Source organism: Eumetopias jubatus, unplaced genomic scaffold, assembly GCF_037043125.1.
Source record: "Eumetopias jubatus isolate StellerSeaLion01/CBP00866 unplaced genomic scaffold, mEumJub1_p1.0 scaffold_3, whole genome shotgun sequence".
NCBI lineage: Eukaryota > Metazoa > Chordata > Mammalia > Carnivora > Otariidae > Eumetopias > Eumetopias jubatus.
In genome coordinates, this window is record NW_028274809.1 from 21342306 (window position 1) to 21355004 (window position 12699).

Below are 12699 nucleotides of genomic sequence, written 5' to 3' on the forward strand. Positions count from 1 at the left end.
CCAGATGGAGGCTTTGGTGCCACTCCACGCTGTGATCTGAGGACTGGTCCTCGCACCCTCACTGTTCATAAATACACACGGCAGCCTGGACTATGAAAGGGAGGCTGAGTGTGCAAGGCACCCAGGTTGCTTGCTCTGCTGTACTCATTGAGTCTCTTCGCATCTCTTACTCCAAGTAAGTTCTGAACCTGAATGAAAAGGTGTTTCAAAAACCCAGATCAAGCTCTCTCAGGTCTTCCCTTCCAAGATGACCAAGAAAAAAAGGAATAACAGTTGTACCACAAAGAGACGAGCCATGGACAGCCTATTCGCTACACCTGCTGTGTCTATCACATGCCCAGAGACAAGGCCATGAAGAAGTCCATTATTCAAAACATAGTAGAGGCCACCACCATCAGGGACATTTCTGAGGTTAGTGTCTTCAACACCCGTGTGCTTCCCAAGCTGTATGTGAAACTCCATTTCTGTGTAAACCATGCCATTCACAGCAAGGTACTTTTGTGAGGCACAGAGGACCAAACACCCCCCACCGCAAATTAAACCCGCAGGTGCTGAAGAAAAACTGTTCTCTGGAAAAAAAAAAAAAAAGAAAAGAAAAGAAAAAAGAACCCAGGGGTTGAGACGATCATATGGCTCGGGGAGCCAGTCATGAACTAGTTCCACAGAGGGCAGGACAAGAGTCTACTGGGTTTGGTTGGACTGGAGTTTGGTTGGGTTTGGTTCCCAACAAGGTCAAGTGGAACTGGAATGGGTATCCAAGACAGAGTGTAATGGAATCAGAGCCCTATAGAGACAGGAAAAAGTCACAGCTATCCTTTCAGTCATTTAGCAAATATTTCTTGAGCACCTACTGGAGTATTTTGGTATATCTAAGGACAGGCGTATGGACAGGATGACCTGGGAGGCCTCATAGCCCATGGAACTTCATCCTGTATGACTTTGTCTTCAAAGGACCTCTTTGTAGAACAGCTTCTTCATTAACTCAAGCCCTGAGTACTAGGGACAAGAAGTATCCAACAAAAAAAGAGACACAAGCTTCTTCCTCCTCTTTGCTCTGCTTCAGCAACTTGGATACCAATGATAACCATTTCATGGAGGTGTGGATGTTGGGCTACCCAGACCCTCCATGGCTCATTTTGTCCATCCTCCTGCCCCTAAGAATGAACTGTACTTTCTTGGACCCAGGCAAGGGTGGCTTTTTTAGAGATTCCCATTATAGTTAATTCCATAGCGTCCCTTGGTCCACTTTTCTTGACTATCGACCTTTTATACATCTCTGCTATACCCATTTAAGTTCTTCTGTAAAGTTAGTCTCAGTTATCATAGGTAATTCCATAGATACCAGACCCCCCTTTGGCACCACTTACTCAAGACTACATTAAAATTTTAATCAATCAGCAGCCAGCAAACAAGCACTGGACATCAATTATATACAAAAATCTGTGGTAGATTTAGGCAGAGGTACGAAAGGAAGGCAGAAGAAAGAGCAGTGGGTCTGGAGACAGATAGTAAGTTGGAATCACAGCTCTGACACTTGTCCCCATGAGGACAAATCCTCTTCCTCATGTCAGGTTTATCATCTGTGAAATGGGGTAACCAATTCTTGCCCCATCTAACACACTGGATTGTTGTGAAGCTCAATAGAAAAAAAAATACAATAAGCAGGGGCTTTATAAACTGTAAAATTCCATAAAACTATGAGTCAGATGCAAGATGGTACAGTGGAAAAACACTGAACTTCCAGCCACAAGGCTGAGTGGGCCTGACTCTGTCACTTACTTCCCTTGGGATTTCGGCAGGTCATTTCCTGCTTTGTAAAAAATGGCTTGTTGTGCAGATGGAGACACTGAATGTAGAAACATCCATCATTAGCCCCTGGTACTTAGCAGATTCCCATCTGTATTTGTTCATTCATCTGCAGGTGACAAGGGTCTAGAAGTACATGCAAGCTGACTGAGAAGAGATTGCAATAGTGGTGAACACCTCAGTCCCACCAGGCTTGAAGGGTCAGCCTGGCAGCAATAGGAAACTAGACCATAAGGGCCATGAAGGGGAGAGGGAGGGTGAATGCCAGACTAAGGAGTCTGGGCTTGGAAGAGCCATTTATAGGCATTAAGGAGCCATTGATGGTTTTAGGACAGCAGGGTAATAGATGAAAGGTATTTCTGTTCTTTGTGGAAAGTGGTTCAGAAAGGGGGAATATTCTGGAACTGTTGGGTTCTCCTCTCCAGGGCTGGGTGGCTCACCTGCTGGAATGGAACATGGGCTTCGGAGGGGCAAGGCCTGACCAGCGCCTCTTCTGACATAGCTAGATCTCAGAGCAAAACCTGCCCAGATTACTAGAACTTGGGCCTTGTATTCATCATATATAGCTGTGTAACAAATTACTTCAAGAAGTACTGGTTAAAACTAGTAAGAAATGTTTATCATCTCACAGTTTCTGTGGGTTAGAAATTTAAGAGTGTGCTACCTGGGTGGTGTAGACTCTGGGTCTCTCATGAAGCTATAGTCAAGACATCGGCCCAGCCTGCAGTCATCTGAGGGCCTGACTGTAACTGGGCCATCCACTTCCAAGATGGCACCCATATGGCTGACAAGTTGGTGCTGGTTGTTGGCAGGAGGCCTCTGTTACTCAACCGATGAACCTCTTTACAGGGCTGCCTGGAAGGGGTCATGACGTGGTGATTAGCTCCCCAGAACAAGTGTCCAAGACAGAGCAAGGCAAAGGCTACAAAGTCTCTGATGCACTAGCCTCAGAAGACATACACACTCACTTTCATGGAATTCTGTTGGTCACACTGGCTAATTCTGGTACAGTGTGGGACGGGGCCTACACAGGGAGTGATCAAGGATCATTGGGGCCTTCTTCAGGGCTGGCTACGATAGCAGGGAGAGTGGAATGTCAAAGGGAATGATCTCGGAATCGAACAGACCTGGATTCAAATTTCAGGTCCTTGACTTACTCCGTGTGTGACTTCAAGCAAATCGCTTAAATCTCAGGCTTGAGTTTCTTCTCTGCAAAATGATAATAAAATTAAAAGTCACAGCATCACAGAGGGTCGTGAGGAGTCAGCAAGGTGGAGCACACAGGGCGCTTGGTCCAGCTCCAAGCCCAGAGTCCACATTTGGTAAATAGTAGCTTTATTTACTGGTATAACGCACAGGCAGGTAAGTAGAGAGCTGTTCTAGAAGCACAAGCCATCCCTGTGGTAGGCTGAATAATGCCTTCTCAGGGTGTCCCTGTCCTAATTCCCAGAATCTATGAATGTTACCATAGATGGCAAAAGGGATTTTACAGATGTAAGCCAGTGATCTTGGGATGGGGAGATTGTCCTGGATTATTAGCTGAGTGGAGGCAATGATGTCATCACATGGGTCCTGAGGAGAGCCAGGCAGTGGTGATACAGAAGTGAGAGGGGGAAGTGATGACAGAAGCAGAAACTGGAGTCAGGCAGCCAAAGGCCAAGAGGCCAAAGTATGCTGGCAGCTTGAAACTGGAAAAAGCAAGGAACGGATTCTCCTCTGGAGCTTCCACAAGGAACCACCCCTCTTGTCACCCTAACTTTAACCCCTTAAGGTTCATTTCTGACTTCTGACCGTGAGAACTAGAAGACAATAAATTTGTGTGGCTTGAATCCACTAAATTTTCAGTCTTTTGTTATAGCAGCAATAGGGAGCTGATAGGATCCTTTGAGGGCCTGGGGAGGACGATGGACAGGGAGAGAAAAGATAAAGGGAGCCGGAAGGAAGGGTGCATCTTCTGGAAACCATCGCTCCCTCACAAGACAGAGTGACAGCCCTGATCCTGGGGGCTCGGAGAGCTATCTGAGCAAGAGGCATGGATTTAGGACCCAAACAGGGATGGTGGCAATAGGGAGAAAGCAAGAGTAATAGAGCAGTACCGAAGATGACTGGCCTGGCCTGTCGACGAAAGTGCCTTTTGCTTAATGACGTGTCTGAGAAAGAATTAGTATCCAAAATATATAAAGAACTGACATAGCTCAACCCTCCAAAAAACAAATAACCCAATTTAAAAATGGGCAGAAGACATGAACAGACATTTCTCCAAAGAAGATACATAGCTGGCCAACAGACGCATGGAAAGATGCTCAACATCACTCAAACATCAGGGAAATGCAAATCAAAACCACAATGAGATAGTATCTCACACCCATCAGAATGACTAAAATCAAAAACACAAGGAACAAGTGTTGGCGAGGATGTGAAGAGAAAGGAACCCTCGTGCACTGTTGGTGGGAGTGCAAACTGGTGCAGCCACTGTGGAAAAGAGTATGGAGGTTCCTCAAAAAGTTAAAAATAAAACTACCCTATGATCCAGTAATCGCACTACTGGGTCTTTGCCCAAAGAAAATAAGAACACTAATTCAAAGGGATACATGCACCCGATGTTCATTGCAGCATTATTTATAATAGCCAAGGTATAGAAGCACCCAAGTGTCCATCGATAGATGAATAGATAAAGAACAGGTGGTAGATATGGAATATTATTCAGCCATAAAAAAGAATGAAAATTTGCAACAACATGGACGGAGCTAGAGAGTATAATGCTAAGCAAAATAATTCAGTCAGAGAAAGACAAATACCATATGATCTCACTCATATGTGGAATTTAAGAAACAAAACAAATGAACAAAGGGAAAAAAGAAAGAGGGAGGTAAACCCAGAAATAGACTTAACTATAGAGAACAAACTGCTGGTTACCAGAGTGGGGCGGGGGCGTGGGGATGGGGAAAATAGAGGAGGGGCATTAAGAGTACACTTATCACAATGACCTTGGAGTAATGTATGGAAGTGTTGAATCACTATACTGTACATGTGACACTAATATAATACTGTACGTTAACTACACTGGAATTAAAATTAAAAACTTAATAATAAAAATAAGTAAACAAATAAAGTACCTTTTGCCTGACAAGAAGTAAAATTGTGTTGGCCGGTTCCTGATGACTTCCGAGGACCTGCTCCAAGATGGGCATTCTACAAACTTCTTTCTCCCCTGAGAAAGGGGACAGAGAAAGGGACTAGGAAAAACTATCTCCTGAAGCCTTGGGGAGATGAGAGGAAAGGGGGAAGGAAGGAAGCCCTAATGAGGGGCTTGCCACAGACGGACAAGCACAGGATTTGGAACCCCAAACTCTTCCACTTGCTGCTTAGTGACACTGAGAAAGTCAGTTTCACTTCGAGCCTCACTTGCATCATCTGTCATATGAGGTTGTTATGAGGACCGCACAGGTGAGGCCATGTATTCTATTCTACACAACAGGCATATAGTAAGCGATCAATAAATGTCAGCTATTATTACAGAGATCCACTCCATTTAGAAAGGATTTATTAAGTTTTACTATGTATCAGGCAGTGCAGACAGTGGACAAGAAGCAGCGGGGCTCTTAATGAGTTTGTGGTCTGCTGGGCGCCCCAGGCAGGTTCCTGTGGGGCATGTGGGATGGGCCAGAGAGTCCTGGGACTCCCTGGGCTCTCTGAGTGATAAACAAAGGGTTTCTGGGGAGCACACAGACTTGCCCTGCAGGCCACTTGGAGGGGGCTAGTCAGTGCCAAAGAAGGTGATCAAAAAAGTCTGGTCTGACCTCCCCACCCACAAGGTCCCCATCTATAAGAGACACACTGCCCTGTGGTTGATGTAAAATCATCAGTAAAATAACCCATATAGCAGCTGCCCCATTCACATCAGTTCCTCTTACTATATTAAGAACTCAAGCTTTGGAATCCTACGATTCATTCCAACCCTTACAGAGCACCCCCCACGCAGTCTGTCTTTGGGTATGTAGCTTAAATTCACTCAGTATCAGCTGGTCGTCCCTGACACAGGAATGATTATCCCTTCTTGTAGGGTAGCTGTGAAGACAAGGGACATCCATCGATCGCAGTGCGCTGGGCGCCACATAGGCTCTCAGTGGTAGTATGGCTCTGGTTACTGGCCAGGCCTCTCACACCAAATGCAAGTCGATGACATCGAAGAATCTTTCTGTTCCCCTGTGACCCTTGCTGCTCACCTGGCTGACGCCGCTCACCTGGCTGACACTGCTCAGGAGCGACGGTTAGGGCTCTGCGCTCTGGCTTGCGCCAGACACGGCCAACCAGATAAGCCGGAGAGGAGTGATTCCCCAGCCAGGAGCAGTGCCAGCCGGAATCCCCACAGGGCCCTCTGCTTCCTGCCTGTGCAGCCGCCTCCAGGCAGCCTCGTCAGCAGCACCGCCCTGGTCTAATGCGGAGCAGGCAGTGCCATGGCTTCCAGGGGCCCCACCAGCCGGGTACAGCTGGAAGTTCTCACTGGCACGGAACCTCAGTCCTTGCTCTGGCAACCGGGCTCTGGGTGGGGCCGGAAGGCAGGTGTGCCCTGTCCATCAGCAAGAGCCATGCAGTTTCCTGCAAGAGTAGTAATAATAGAAGCTTATATCTCTGCTCATGACGCGCCAGGGGCTATCCTGGGCAACCTCCTGAAGGCAGTATATTACCTTATACCCATTTGACAGATGAGGAAACTGAGACACAGACTAAGTAAATGGCTGCAAGTTACTCCAGTGGGAAGCAGAGCATCAGGATTGACATCCAGCCCTCTGACTTTGGAGGCCCTGCTCTCCCCATCAGGCCATTCAGGCACGCTACCCTGTGGACCCACAGTCATAGAAGTCACCCTCTTGCTGGCCACGGACCTTGCAATGCGGCCAGTAGGCAGACGTTTGCGCGGCGCTCCCTGGGGCCACGAGAGGATCCCTGCCTGGGAGGAACGGACCAGACTGCACCTGGCCTACTGGAGCCCACCTCCCCCGCCAGGACCCTCTCTGCACTGGTCCCCCAAGACTTCTGAGGAGTTGGCTCCCAAATCACTGTTGGAGGGAATCCTGCTTCAACCAGGTCCTCCCCTGCACCTCCAGGCCAGCCGAAGGCAGAAGGCTTCTTGGCCAAGACACTAGAAAGTTTTCAACCCTTCACAAAGGCCCTCTGGGTGGGGAGTTGAAATAAAAAGACAGACAGAGAGGAGGAGCCATCTGAGAAATGAGCTTTCCCCAAACACTGAGCCAGCCTTAAACATCCTGAGGACTGGAGTCCAACAAGTTGCAACTCACCAAAACGTCTTCCCCTCCAGCGGCACTGGCTAATTACAAGAGAAAGGTTGAAAGGAAAGGTTCAAGCTCTCCATGACAGTGCGGTTTGCTCTCTCACTCTCCTTTTTCCCCTCCTCTGTTCCTCCTTCCCCACTCTCTTGCTCTCTCTCCTCTTCCTCCTCTGGCTCAGGCTCCTGGCAACATGTTCCTGCAGAGAGGTATGACTTGGCTGTGTGCACTGAGCACAGACTCATCTGCTGGACGGGCCTTCCAGAGGTCATCAATTGAATCCCTGCCTCCTTACAAAAACAAAAATCTGCTCACCTGTCAGCATAGTTCAGAAAAGGGGTAACAAAGGAGAGCCTGTACTGCTCCCCCTTAAGACAGCCTTCAAAAGTAATGTTTATTTCTCCCTGTACAAGTGATACATCCTCATGCAAAAGATATAAACACTTAAGATCATCCATCCCAGCAGCCAGAGATAACACATTATCCATATTTTGCTGTACAGTAAACCCTTGACATTCCCAAGAATTATATCTCAAGATCTTCACGAATCTCCAAATTTAAGAAAATGGATATGTGAAGGGCAATCCCCAGAGCCTTGGCAAAGAGATTCTTACTCTACATCATCGTAGGCTTCAGGAAGAGAGGCCCTAGTTTGAGACTAGGGGATGGATGAGGTACCACCACTTTACAGATGAAGAAACTGCCAAAGGGATGTATCAGTTTTTCTGTGGCCCTCAGTTAAATGGGAGTCAAAGATGTGGCAAAGAGAAGGGAACTTCTTGGCAGGGTCTGCAGAAAACTGACTGGTGCCTGCTTTGGCCAGGAACTCGGAGGTGCAGGGAAGCCAGCAGGAATCTTGTCATTCACCTGCACTAAGAGGTTGAGTCTCCAGCTTGACCAAACCCAAGTTTTCCAGGATCTGCAGCCAGGTGTGTTGGTCTGGGTCCGGGAAGTGAGACACTGGTGGGCCTGAACAGCCACCCTGTGACCTAGGCAGCTCCATGCTGAGACAGGCTGTGTGCTCCCAGGTAGTAGAGCTGGGACCATGTATCCCCAGAGAAGGTCACCAAGGAGAGAACCAGATGCCCCCATAGGATGTCACAGGAACAACTGGTTTCAGAGAGCATGTCCTACCCAGGCATTCAGGGACAACTTGCCAGGACTAGAAACCTGGGACCAGCCCGCCTCCTCACCCATCCCGCACTTAACACCACTTAACCCTGGCCAAGTCATCTGACAGCTAGCAACAAACAGTGGCAAATCTCTCTTGAACAGAAAGATCCAGACACCCCAGACTGGTGATTGAGCTTACCCCTCCATTCCAGGGCAACCAAAAAGCTCTGGGCAATGCTTTGGAGTTGGTTGCAATGTGTAATGCTGCCTGCCCCTCCCCTTCCTCCTCCAGGATCGAGCCTGGAGCTAAAAGCCCTCACTTGCCACTCCCTTTGCACAGCCCAGAGCCAGCTGTGTAGACTCTTCCATTCCTAGACCTGCCGCAGACTGACTCATCCCCTGCCAGTTTCCCTGAGTCCTAGCCCAGAGTCTGTTCTCACCGCACCCACAAAGCCCTTGCTGGATGCCCCTCTTTCTTGTGCTGGAACCTCTAAGAACAGTCCATTTATTTTTCCCCAATTGTGCCTAAGCTCCTACAGCTTCTGTCTTCATATTTCATCTCCCCAGTGGCTCATTGAGAAGAAAGAGGAGTTTAATGAGAACAATTCTAAATAATGATAAAATGAGGAAGGAAAGATCCACACACTACTCTAAGAATCCCAGCTAACTCATTCTTCCAAATGACCTAGTGGGGAAATTTAACATAGGAGACCAATTGCCCAAGTTTCACGAAGGCCTTTGGAACACTCCAAGGATCTTCAAGTTCTTGGGAAATGTTTGGAAATAGAAAATTAATAATTTTGGACTCATTCAAAAGCCAAAAACTAAAACCACTGAGATGACTTCTGCCCTAGATAGTGTTTCCTCCTGAGATACAGACACACCCTTCCTATTTGCTTTGGTACCCATGCCTTCTACATACAAACATATGTGCATACCCCCTTTACACAAACCCAGAGATGCCAGGAATTTGGCCCACCCCAGATAGAGTGGTCAGGTAAAAATAAAAACATAGGCCACCCAGTTAAATTTGAATTTCAGAGAAACAACAAATTTTAATGTAAGGATGTCTCAAATATTGCATGGGACATATACTAAAATCTATTCATTGTTTAACTGAAACTCTAATTTAACTGGCCATCCTATATTTCATCTAACATCCCTAACCCTAAGGCACCTACCTCTAGGTCCCCCACAGAAGCACTCTTACTTAGCCCCACACAGAACCTCTACCATAAACATCAACTTTGATCTGTTGTGAATTCTCCCTATTTTCATATAATCACCTGAAAATTGCCAGGGCTGAGGATCCAGGGAAGAGCAGGTTATTTTAAGGCCTTTTACCATCTACCTTCCTCCTGATCTCACTCAGGAATATGGTCAGTGACTCAAAGATTAGAGATGTGGGGGTGCTCAAGCTCGCCAAATGTGAGTTTGTTATCCCAAAAGATTAGTATCTCTCTCATTCTAAACTTTCCCTCCCTGACAGTACTGGTTTGGATTAAGAAAAGGCTGAAAGTCTTGGTTCATGTGAAGAGTTTAATTCCCAGGTGCTGGAGAAAATCAAAGAAGTGGCTTGGCTGGTTTCTAAGGTAACATCACAGAGATGTCCAGGACAACAGTGGAGCTGTCTTAGCAGATCTATTGTTAAAGGGCTAGATGTGTTTTGTGCCTATTATGAAGGGCCCCTAACCCTAAACTCCATAAGCGTGACCATGGTCTATCTCTAAATCCTTCCCCTGCTCATCACTTGGACAGCTATGCATCCTCCAATTTGATGAGCTCTCTCTCCTTGTGGAGAAGAGCAAAGATCTCCCAAATCCCTGATAGGGCTCCTTGAAACAGCTCTGTTGGGGGCCTTCCTCTTGCTGGGCACGTGTGGACAAGACTCCCTCGCGTTTTTGACTCACCCTGCAATGAGCTCTGCCCAAGGCTTAGATCTCTAGCTGGCAGCTTGGCAGTGAGCCTGTGATTGTTGGGGAAGGAAGCATTCTACCAGGGTTTCTAATGCTGACTTGCCTCAGAGATCCATACTACCAACCAGTCTTCCTCTGAGCTTCTACTTCCAGGTTGGTAGAATGGGTTTAACCTAACTAACTAGATATTGTCAGAGGGACCAAAGAGATGATATCTGTGAATATATGGTGAATTCTCAGAAGGATAGGGTCAAGTTCTAAAACATCAGTCATCTTTCAAGGATAAGATATGGCTTAAAGCTTTCAAACAGATTTTATACCTCCAGGACTTCTCCCCTGAGAAAGTCAGAGTCTTTAGGATGCAGAAAGAAGATCTCTGAGAACCCACATAATTTGTAGGAAAAAGAAAGAACTATAAGGCTCCCAGAGGGAATAAGAAGAATGATGGAAGATGGGTTCAACCTTCAGCAAGAGGACCAGTGTTGGGACTCTTCAGGAGTTTCCTAAGAGTGGAAGATTTCTGCTTATGAAAATTGACTAAATAATGAACACTGATCATGGAGCATCTTGCAGAGTCAACATGCCATAAAAATACACAATCCCAACACTCTTCAAGATGGCAGAAGAGGACTTCTGTGACAGCCCAGGAGACCCCAAAATCAGAAAATCCATGAAGATGTTTTAGTGAAAGCTCTTTTGATGCAAAAAATGGAAACCCTCTCTAACTAGTTTAAGGGGAGAGAGGGGCTGTTGAAAGGATATTAGGAATGTCACGGAATCACGGGGAAAACATCATAGGATCCTGGAACAAGAAACCCAAAAGGCTTTGTGACTTTGGGCCATTCTTACATGTCTCTGGCCTGTTGGTTGCAAATCGTCCTCACTTGCCACTGAGCATTTGTTCATCTTATTGCCTCAATAGCCTAGTCTCCTAAGACTTCTCAGCTCCCATGACCACGACTGACTGATCCTTCCTTCTGTGCCTTTCACTCACATTTATGAGAGATGATCTAATGAGCCCAGCTCACTGATGAATGAATCCTGATGGGGTCAGGTGTCCTTCCCCGAACCAATCGCTGTGATGGGGCAGGGAGGGTTCAAGGCCCTGAGTCTTGCTACCCATGAGCAGAGGCAAAACAATCATCACAATACCTGGTAAGAAGGGAAAGAGGAATACATTGACAGGGGGAGCTAAGGCTATCTTTAAAAGAGGACACACTCTCCCTTATCCACAATGAGTATGACAAATTGGGACTTCAGGTCAGAAGGCCATCCATTTAGTGGGCGGTATGCTAAGAGTTTTACATATGTTATCCTGTTTAGTATTCCCACTAACCCTGCACAGTGGGCTAATTATTCCCATTTTACAGGTAAGGAAAACTGAAGCTCGGAAAGGTCACTCACCAGGTCCCTCAGCTAATGGGTGGAGGTGCTATGGTCCAACTCAGGCCTGTAGGACTCCTGACTAGTGCATTTGTAGATACAGTTGACCACAGAACAAGGTTCTCCCTCTGTACATGGACTCAAATAAAATGTAGACAATATGAGGGATTTTTCACCCAAAATCAGCCCAAGTGAGGAAGAATGGGAAGGGACAGGAAGGCCAAGAGAAAAAAAATGACATGTTTTTCCTGAGTAAATAAGGACAAAAAAGTGGAAGAAGCCTGGCCTATCTGAGGATCTTGAGAGTGAGGCAAAGGGCAGCAGAGAAAAATGAAATCCAAGGCCATAGAAAAGTACTTACTTTAAAGGAGTGATTTTTGTTGTTCTTTGTTCCTGTGCCAGAAGTGCCTATTAAAAAAAAAAAAAAAAAAAAAAAAACACCTGCCGTTGCTTCAGCAACAGACAGAACCAGAGCCCTGCAAGGCCTTTGCCAGGTTGAGAGCTTTTTCTATTCCCCTGACCCCCAACTTTTCCATTGTCAAGATGAGGGGCAGAGGCTTGCTGAGACACAGCACTTGGAAGATATGCCAGAAACCCAGACTTCACTTGAACTGGAAAGGAAGCTAAAGAGGCCTTGGGGGGTCAGGGGAGGCCACACAAAGAGCTCTGCCCAATCCTACCTGAAGACAATGACAGAGGTTGAGGTCAAAATCAAGTCCTAAAGCTGATCCACACAGAAAGTAAGAGGAAGCGGAACAGAGAGAAATGATGAAAGCTAAAGCACACGCACCTACCCCTAAAGACCCCGAAACAGACACATAGACATTCTTAAAGAAACAGGGAAAGAGAGACCAGAGAGAGAGAGAGGAGGACTGCCCTGCTTATTCTCCTGAAAGGCATCTGGATTTCTCAGTGAGATCCTGATTTGGGTCTTTTCCTCATTTTCCATCTGGACTAAATGGTGAAATGCCTGGCATGAGAGGTGCCGTGAGTCAGCGGCAGATTCAGGCTTGGTCCCTCTGCCCCTTTTCTCTGCTCTTTGCCAGACCACACAGCCTCCTTCCCCTCCTGCCAAGCATTGGCTTAGCTCACCATCCAGGTAGCACACTTCAGAGACTTAGGGGTGAGGTGGGCTGGGCTGGGCCAGCCTCAGGATGGGAGCAGATACCACTCCCAGTCCAAACACTCCTCGT

The 12699-nt window shown here is 46.9% G+C and overlaps 1 pseudogene; it reads left to right on the forward strand.

Moving 5' to 3' along the window:
• Positions 1-247: 247 nt before the first annotated feature.
• LOC114215951 (putative ribosomal protein eS26-like pseudogene) lies at positions 248-6245 on the forward strand (annotated as a pseudogene).
• Positions 6246-12699: the final 6454 nt, after the last annotated feature.